A 10,394-nucleotide genomic window follows, 5' to 3' on the forward strand; every position below is an offset into this window, starting at 1 on the left:
TTTAAATGTGTCTACCTTTAAAGGTGTCTATATGTCTATATAGGCCTAATGGTGTCTATATATGCCTAAATTTCATGGGGAAATCCTGATTTGTGTTCATAGTACGGCCCCCGGAGGATTTTATGACCATGGTAGGAATTTGAAGTGGCCCTTCGAATGAAAAAGGTTCCCCACCCCTGCATTAAACCTTTCTTCTAGCCACAGCTCTGCTGTCAGTACATTTTATTATGATACTATAAGCTCAGAAATGAAGTTGATCAAACAATTCGATCGGTGCTATAAACATTTAAATGAACCGAATAGAAATCAGAATAGAAACATCTGAATGATCTTTCTTGGACATAGCCTACATTTTGAAGTGACCCTTTGAATTAAAAAGGTTCCTCACCCCTGCTTTTGAGGAAAAACATCAATGTGCTTGGCCACTCTGGTTTTTAAATTATTCTGAACTAGCAAGGATTGTTCAAGGAAGTTTAAAACAGACTGTCTCTGGTTAAATTAGTTCTACACCAAGCCTTTAGGTGGCAGTACAACTAATTCGCACAATGCGAATTCCACACACAAGCCACAAAGAAGCCATCTACCGCGGTCAACAACACCGACCTATCTGAACAGCACCACGCGCTGTCTGTGTGGTTTCACTGTTACAAGTTTCTTGGCGATATGGGGGAAAGTTCCTCACATACCAACGGAAAATGGGCTTCACATACATGTAAGTAAATTTTACTCAACTGTGGTTTAAAGTTTCAGTACTCAAGAGCGATTGAATAGCTCCTCTGAACACAGATCCGCCATTGCTAAGTTGTAGCACAAGTCCCCTCAATGAATGTGACTACTCTTGTTGCTGCTGTACGCTAGTAAATTCTGATAACTTGCGAGCATCGTAATGACAAAATGCAGTAGTGAAACGGTGAATATGTTAACCCTTTTACTGCCGTCGTCGCAAAATTGCGACAGGTCGCGGTATTGAATTAGGTGGGCTGTCACGTCGAATAGAGTGTAAAATCTTGTCCATACTCCTTTCCACTGGGTGGCAGACATGTGGTACTTCAATCCTTTCTAAGAATTTCGACCCCTCTTAGTGCATTTTTTTCGAGTAATTTCCATCTGAAAACCCAGACGCGGAAGTTGCGTTGCAAGTCACTATTTCAAAACAAAGGAGGATCGGCGTTGTGAGATTGTGCACATAATTTCCTCTAATTCAAGCCCAAATACATTCTAAATGCAATTTGTCTTTGTGGTTTATGTTTAGTGACATTATATTTTCTCACAAGTTGATTGTATATGTGTAGACATTTATAATATGGCCTTAGACAATGCGTCTCCTATTGCTAGCTTAGCCGTGGCTACAGAGAAGAACAGCTAATTCGAATAGGCAGTGAAATAGATCCCCTTGCCAAACACAGGGAAACATCGCGTCAGTTTTACATACATAAACAGTTTTACAAACATAACTGATCCTAACCATAACTCAATGGAAAGTTTCGGGATTGAGAGAAGAGGTTTGTTTGGAGACTTCATTAGGTAGGGGAGTTCCCATTTGAACACACGCGACGCGAAGGCGAAGCCCTGTTCCAGGCGAGCTGAACGCATGCGACTGGTTTCATTCACTGAATAAATCTGAAGCAAGTTGGCCTGCCCCCAGACGACAACTTGTCATGATGTTTTGTGTGCAATGCAATTGCGTATTTCGCCCCTCAAGTAATTGCAGCCATTATTATAAGAAAAAAGATGTTGCTGCTGAGATTGCAACACAGACGATCAATCGGCTGTTTGGGACCTCCCCTGTCAAACACAGAAACACGGTGTAGACCTAGGAAACATGATCCTGAACACAAACTAATGAACATTTGCGGGGTTGTGAGAATGTGTTTGCTTGCGACTTGTAAATGGTTACGGGCGATTTCCTTAGAACATGCGAGAAGCGTTTATTGTCATCCAAACCCACAGGGCGATATGCGTAATTTCACTGAATAAACCTCTAAATAGGCAACCACTATTTCTATGTCGTGCGTTTTATATGCAATACAATGCCATATGTCGCCCCTAAAGTGATTGCAGTCATCATGTGTTCATCGAAATAGGCTATATTTCACTTGGTGGTGAACTTTGACGTGCGTCTTCCCCTAAGCTGGAGTAGGCAAAAAAGCTAAAACATAAAGATAACGTATGTCATTTCCCTCTGTGAAAGACCGTAAGGAAAACCACTGCTACAAAAAGTAATGGATTATCCTGTTAGACGTTGTACATCCCGTAGAAATTCGATACATGGCTTGGGGAAATATCCGCGTTTTTTTTTTTTTTTTTTTTACCGTTGCGCACGGCGAAATGAAGACGCATACCCTATAACACGAATATTTTAGACTTGTTGAAAACTGGGCTGGTCGCCGTGGTTGGACTGTCTTTATTAGAGTTTGTCATGTCACTAAAGCAGCATGGAAGAGGGGGCGGAACCGGAGAGACTGGAGAGGAAAGCGCTGCGCTATGCGTGAGGGGAGATGGTGCCGCTTCTAATCGCCTTCAGATAGCCGACTTTAGGTGTTACTTATAAAGTAAAGGCCTACTATAACGTGACAACGTCGGCCTAATTGGGCTGTGTGTACTTTCGATCCATGTCTGTATGCCTAACAGTAGCCTATGATGCCAAAATGAATAGAAGCAGTTTATAAGTCAATAGAGCTGAGATAACAGGAGAGGTGATGCTGATTTGCTCCGCCTCTCCACCCCTTTTCCTGAAACTGATTTCACAAGGGTACACCTCATGATACAAATTAGGCCTTTTTTATGCCCATTATCTTGACACTGTGCCCATTAGTTCTGTGAAAAGTGACAATCTGTAACATTCATTCACTGAGCTATGCTGATGATCATCCAGGATGATCCTATGCATACAGGGGTCATTGCCCCTGCGCCTTATCCAAATGGCCTACAGTAGCCTATATAGGTCACAGGTGTAGTAAAATAGGCTATATAGGCATATATGTGTACTGAATATGTGTGCTTACCCTGTCTGAGAAAGGTTTTCACAGACTAAAAAGTCACAGGTAGATGCAAACACTTTTGGCACTCCAGGCAACAACCTCCCAGTTATTCCGTTTCTTGCTAGTTATTATTATTACAATATTAGTTACAATATTTACTATATGTTAGGCTTAAAACTACTTTTTTACTTGACCATAATGCATGTGCACAACATGAAAGTAATGGGATGCCACATATTTCTAAATAAATTCAATAATCTATTGAAAATCTATTGAAAATTATCAATATTTTCCATTACTAATTAAAAATTCAAAATGGCCGCCCCATATGACGTCATAATATGCTAATTAGGTATGCATATTTACTCCCAAAATAAACTTTGGGTCTTCCTCAACATTTTTGTAATTTACAGTTAGGCTCTATCTGTTACCCCTGTCCAGCCACAGCCTGTTGAATATGTGATGCCCAAATCGAGCATTTTCACCAAAATAACATTGGCATTAAAAGGGTTAAGTATACTTGTTGATGGAAAGTTGTTTGACATTGCTCGTTCTCAATTGCCTTTCCCCTGCCTAAAGATGATTCCCAGTTTGTCGCTCCCAGCGCGGTTCGATCCCCAGTCGGTTCGCTCCCACTAGCCAGACTATCGAGCCCACCGAGCTAGTTATCTTTTTGATGTTAGTTTTTTTGTTACGTACCCTAAACCTAACCCTTACCTTAACCCTAAACCTAACCCTAAATTGCTTGTATGTGGTAGTGTATGATAATACGAGAAATGTAATCGGGTGGGATAGAACGCCTGGGATTGATAGAATCACCTGGGACTACACGTCCGGGAGTGATCTTACATGGGAGTGACCATCTCCCAGCGCTTAAGATTGACAAAGGCTACCGTTAGCATGCTATTGCGTTAGCTCATCAACTAGTTGCTGGGCACTGCTCATTTTTCACGTCTGCCCGGCATTTCGCTGATGAACTAACGCTTGGACGTCTTGCCAATGTATTTTACAGCGGCAAAAATGCATCTAGGCGACGTTGGCAAGATTGGTGTGCCGTCTAGGTATGTTGGTTTTCAGTGCTGGGCAGTAGCGAAGCGACTAGTTTAATTACATTCCCTAGTAGCTTGGTCGTAGCGTCATTACTCGACTAACGTCCCTGTAGTTAGGAAAGAAATAGTTTGGAAATCAATGTGAAATACCCTGGCATTTGCAACAGTAGGCAACCTGTCCTTAAAAAGTATGGGTCCTCAAAACACCACTTGTTGCACAAATAAGTGTTGCAATAGAGCACGCCACCCCGAAATCAATGTGAAATACCCTGGCATTTGCAACAGTAGGCAGGCAGCATGTCCTTAAAACGTATGGGTCCTCAAAACAGCACTTGTTGCACAAATAAGTGTAGCTGGCCTCTTCAAGAAATTGAAATTATGCATGGTCACTTTTTCTTATTGTTTCACGTGGAGGTCTACTGACATTGTCTAAATAATGTAGGCTAGTTTATGTCCATGTATTATATTAGGACCCAAGGTTAATGGGTTATTCTGTTTACCATGTTTTCACAGGCTGCTGTCTCATAATATGGCGAAGACGAGTCACTTGAAGGCCTAACAGCTCTTATGAGGAGCAGTCTTGCCATAGAAGACTGAAAGAATGTAAGATTAACTTCTTTGTGACCAATATGACTTGCTCATTGATACATTAGCTATGTCAATATGAGATGCATGGCGAAGTATTTAATTTATTTGTCTCTCTTCTAGGAGCTGTAGAAACAACAGGGTGCCTGCTGCAGTATGACGAGGACGCCCTGATCATAGAAGGTCCAGTGTCTTGGCAGGGTGAAATGGCACTGATATCGGTATGTGGTGATATCAGTTAAAATTAATGAATTAATTCTCATATCTGAATAATGTGAACACTGGATTTACCACACACTCACACACACCCTAGTCCTAGATGATACAACCAAGGTTACTTTTACCACAGCTCTGGCACTGCATCAAATTTCTTTTCTTTTTTATAGAACTGGACAGGTCATTTATTCGTTCCCCTTGTTTTTTGCAGTGTCCTGCAGGATGCTGTGTCCTGCAATCCTGTGTGCTGTGCTACAGACGCGTGTGGAGGTCAACCCGAAATGGGCACAGTAGAGTGAAAGAGGGTAAGCTTAACCTATAGCCTACGTCAGGGTTGGGGAACCTTTCTCATTCGAATGGCCACTTCAAATTCATCCGAGGGGCCATAAAAGTCCTCCAAGGGCCGTACTATGAACACAAACCAGGATTTTCCCTTTCACTTTAGGCCTATATTGAAGGCAGCCACATTTAAACAAACGCCAACTTCAGGTTCCCTGAATATAACTTAATTGTATTGCTAATGTATTTTCTAAGATTCCTTTACAAAATATGTCATATTTCATGTGAAGATGGAATTGCATTAAAATTATATCGGGGGCCGGATAAAACAGCCTCAAGGGTCGCAAACGGCCCTAGAGACATAGGTTCCCCACCCCTGTCCTACATTGTCAATATGACTTGTGCTACTTTATAGATAAGTTGTCAATGCTGTGCATTGCTATGTTTTGATTTATTTTCTTACATCCTACAGATCCTGGCAGGGAGACGGTAGTGTCCTGCAGGATGGTGATGGGCAATCTTACAAGAGACCACAGAAAACTGATATAGTGTAAGATTATCCCTGTTGGGCTCAATATGTCTTGCTTATTGATATATTTGCTATGTCAATATGAGGTGCATGACGAAGTATTTATTTATTTGTTATTTCTACAGCTCCCAGAAGTGAGACTGAGTGCCTGTTGCAGTATGACGAGGAAGCAGTGACCAGAGACCTTCAGTAGACCCTGCTGGCATGATTGGCGGCTGAAGAACATAATCAACAGCAATGTTTACTTTATAATATTGTACATACCTGTATAGTCTGCACTAAAATGCTGTACCTGTACTATTTTTCCTCTTACTTTCATATTTACCACGTATTTACTATGAATTGACAACTTTTACTCAAATCCATTTTTGTATGTGCCCTGACTAAAACTATCCTTAAACCTAACCTGTCAGAGGTGTAATAACAACCTGCTCTTAGCAATGTGGCAGCAGTCTACTTGGATGCAGCGGGGAACATAGAACCCTTTTTTTGAAAAAGCATTGTATGTTTCTGAGTTTTATGAATTGTGCCCTTCCCAAACCTAACCTGTCGTAGGGGCCTATGAAATCCGTTTTATTTTTCCTCATTCAGTTTTTTTCTGATTTATTTTTTGCCAAAAAATAAATAAATAAATTCTTAGTTATTTAGTTCAAACTGGTGTGTGGACAGAGCCAACCACTCATGGTTGAATGGTAGGTAGAGAAAAGAAAAGTAAAATTACCTACTAGCTTTTTGTATATATAGCTTTATGTAATATCAGCCCTCAAAAATATTCCAGGTAATAAGGTAGCTGTATTGTAATTGTACATGCGCATATATTCTATTAAATACACGTGACGCACGCACCCAACTAGAAGGCGAATTCACTTCTGGTGCATTGAAGTTGTTGGACTCTGGCTGCATCAGGTTTTCTCGAATACTTGGCTATATTGCAACGTGCAGCTTAGAGACATTTTGGGTCACGTTATATGTAGGCATTAAATAAATAGCCTCGCAAAGTCCCTACCGTCTACCGTTTCACTCAAACACATGTTTTACAAGACGGCCGTTTTCTTCTGATGGTGACTTGACCCTTTTTCAAAGTTGATGCTAACTTTTAGTCACTATGCACGGAGAGCCGCCGTCGCATCGCATTGTCTTAACAGACGGTCAGGACAACGCGTTTATGCCTGACCTCACCTGTTCGACTTGGCAAAATGTGAGTGCTGTTGAGTATTAAGATTTCTTCAATGCTCTGACGGCCAGTGTTAGGACGTGGGAGACAATCGGAAACGCCGCTTGGGAGAGAGATGCGTGTTTGTTTCTGAGTTGTACATTTGTGACCTGAGTAGGCTACTGTACATCACTGCATATAGCCTAGAGTATATTGTTTGCAGGGTATGTGTGTAGTTTTAAATTATGTATATTTATGAAATGCACGGTTCCTGTCTAAGTGTGTGTACATTGTTTGGTGTGATATTAAAAGCATTTAAAAAATTCATTTTCATTTCATTCATTTTCATTTTATCAATAAATTCACATCATGCATGCTGAAGCCCCATCACAGTGCAGTCTATAATGATGTGAATATACAAAGTAAAATCAACCTAGGTATATTAGTAATAATAATTTTTGCATAATTATACGGACCTACTGTATAGGCCTACGGTATGCATAAATTAATCCAACGTGACCAATAGAAGGTCGTAGCTGCCGACACTGCTAACCAACAGCGCAGCTCTTTTACTTTGAGTCACGTGTCTTTTTCGTCCAATAAGAGCAAGGCTAGTCCGCGTTCCGGGCTGGCTGTCATTGCCTTTCATGTTAATCGTTGGGCCATTAACACCCTGCTGTGAGACCTCTCCACGGCTTTGATTCGCTTCCGGGCGATTTACGTGTCACCAAAACTGTTAATTTCGCATTCTCTCAGCGCTCAAAATCAGACGAAAGTTAGGCAAGTCCGTGGGCGATTTGGGACGAGTTCATTGTCACAAATCCCCCTTTTCGTGCTGTGTGCGCTTTCGTGCCAAGCGCAGTGGCCTGCGGTGATGCCCAAGGGGCTCCAAGGCAGCTGCTCGAGCTGGGGAAGCCACATCAGCCACTAGGGTGGTGGTCAGTACTGTATGAGATTCTCTGTGGTGGCAGGGAGTTGGGATAAAGAGTCGTCCACCTTAGACGGGAGATCGAAGCACTTTGCCAGGGGGGAGTCAGAGTCTGACTCCACTGAAATTCTTTGCCAGCAGTCGACCGTAGTCAAGAGAACAAAAGGACAGACCAGGCTAGAACTAGTCAAGCTCTCGTAACTCGTGTCCTTCAGGGTACTCGTGACCTCAGTCAGGAGACATGAGTCCAAGGAACCGGGTACGCACAAATGTTTGTAAAGAACTTTCACTCCGTATTGTTTCTAATCTGCCGTGAGTAGATTCCGTCATTGTGAAGTTTCTTGCTGCCATGGGGAGGACACTGTACATTTCATATGTTTGATCTACAATGTGTGATCTCAGGTTAAAAGAGAGTGTCCACCTACACAAAGCTGAGGCTGTCTCGGTGATCACAATGATGCTCTTTTATTGCCTGTGACATTTACCCACTTCATAGCCTGATCAGAATCTGGCTAAACTTGTGAGCCAATCTCTTGACCACAAAGTGGCCTTTTTGGAATTCAGACAAAATGGTTCTGGAAGCTGACTCATCAAGTAGATACACTGGGCCCCATTGTGCATAATTAAGATGGCCATACCGCTTAAAGTAGGGCAACATTAGGCTGAAAGAGTGAACATTCAGATCCCAGGTAGCTTCACGTTGTTCTCTTGTGTATTGCAGCAGAACAGTAACCATATCCATATACTGCCACCAGTTCACATCATCAGATTGACTCTCAGCAATATCATGCAGAAGATTTCTGTCCTTTTCCTGATACTGGAATGAAATCAGTTCACTAATTGTCTGAGGATCATCACCATTAGCCATCCTAGAAAGACAGGTAGAGAAGACTTGGCATGAGAAGACCCTAAAGCTATTGCAGAGTAAACTTGTGTATCGTGGCTTTGTTGTATGCTTTTCCTGCCAGAACAAGTTCAACAGGGCCGTAGCCAAGCAATCCACCATCCACATTGGTCAGTCCAGATCCATTCATATGTTCTCCTATGGCCTTAAGGAAGTTGATTGACAAGTTAAGTCCTCCTAGGCGAGGTATTCATCTGTTGTTCTATTCTGAAATTGCCCACTTTAACTCTTTAAGTCTGCAGTACAATGCTTGGTCAACTGTGATAACTGTTCCTGTCCAAATAAAAATGTTAAGATATGACAATGCATTTGTATTCAAAGTATCAAAACGTGTGCAGTAGCGAGGACTATTGGCAAATACCCCGCAGCAGTCTGTTGTTCCTTTGATGACAGTGACTGATTGAACACTGACCAAGAAGTCTTCATGTCTAAGTTTTGACAGTGCAAGAAGAAAGCTAGATCCGTAGCCTTTGCTTGTCTAGCATACTTATGCTCCTCTCCAGATTTTCCAAAACATGATTAAGCAATGGGTGGCTTGAATGTCCTATGAGTAATCCAGAGAGGATGTAGCTCCATCAGGGCATTTGGCACATTTAATGTATGTCTAGTAGACACCTCTATATCTTTAACAGAATCATCAATTGGTTGGCCTCTCTGCCATGCTGCCATTTGTGTTGCATGGGAAGTATTCTTCCCATCAAGTGTTTCATCCAGGATATCAATGTTATCACATGTGTAGTGGATGAATTTATCTGCCACAATATTTGTTGGAATAATGGCACCACTCTTGGTTCAGTGTTTTCGAGTGCTCTCAGCTAAGGAGGATCTGGACTTGGAGGACCTGGTCCAGGGTTCCCCCAGGATTGTTAAACCTAAATTCAAGACTTTTAATACCTTAATTAATGCCTTTTCAAGTAAAATTTAATACTTCTATCGCACCCATTATTTCAATAATATTGACCGACATTCAATAAAGAAAGCACTTATCAAATTTACCCCCCTCCCCCCCCCCCCCCCCCCCCCCCCCATTACTTTTTAAGAGATTACACCTCACCTGACAAAATAATGTACATTTATGGAAAATACAATTAATATTGTTTATTTGAATTATGTTTAACATTAATCAGTGCTGGTCGTGAAGGGGGAGACACATGAGACTAACAGGCCTCACAGTCACCATCATGGAAAAGGCTTTGTTAATTGCAGTTTCGTATGAAATAGGAATTGAAAACATTACATAATCTTTGAAAAGCAATTTCGAACATAACATTGGTAATACAAAATGTTTATCTTTTAAGGGGATCTAGTCAAGGTGGTAGGTGATTGTCAAGCTGGCCACCTCCACTGTTAAATGTTTGGGACAATCTTGCAGTAGGCAGCGAAAGTTTAAAAGAACAGCCACTAGATGGCAGTAGCTTACCATTAGTCATCACAAAGTAAAAGAGCTGTGTACATTTCCCTTTATGATATTTTTCTCCAATCACATTACAAGAAGTATACTGAACAAATGCCAATTCATTGATTGTTAAAAATATGTTCTAATCAGAGGTAGACAATCTGTAGGTAGCCTACTCTTACTGCAAAACCAGAATGAGGTGTTTATGATGTAGGCCCTACATAATAATTTGCCCATCACCATGCCATGTTACGAGATGCCCAGCGGAGCAGTGATTAATTTGCAGCCAAAATAGTAATCATCACTCGTTTGACAGCCGTTGGCGGCAGGCAAGTGTCAACTCCCTCCACGCCGAGCAAGATATCATACGCTAA

General features: G+C 41.6%; 1 long non-coding RNA gene across 5 annotated transcripts; it reads left to right on the forward strand.

Annotated features, from left to right (window-relative positions):
- The first annotated feature begins 493 nt into the window (after positions 1 to 493).
- On the forward strand, positions 494 to 6,249 carry LOC134457568 (uncharacterized). Of its 5 annotated transcripts, XR_010036453.1 has the most exons (5): positions 494 to 712; positions 4,544 to 4,633; positions 4,739 to 4,836; positions 5,043 to 5,660; positions 5,765 to 6,249. It is a non-coding gene; the product is annotated as an uncharacterized LOC134457568 (long non-coding RNA). The 5 variants fall into 5 exon arrangements; XR_010036451.1 differs by having other exon boundaries at positions 4,739 to 5,660; XR_010036449.1 differs by having other exon boundaries at positions 4,544 to 5,660.
- Positions 6,250 to 10,394: the final 4,145 nt, after the last annotated feature.

Source organism: Engraulis encrasicolus, chromosome 10 (genome assembly GCF_034702125.1).
Source record: "Engraulis encrasicolus isolate BLACKSEA-1 chromosome 10, IST_EnEncr_1.0, whole genome shotgun sequence".
NCBI classification, from domain to species: domain Eukaryota; kingdom Metazoa; phylum Chordata; class Actinopteri; order Clupeiformes; family Engraulidae; genus Engraulis; species Engraulis encrasicolus.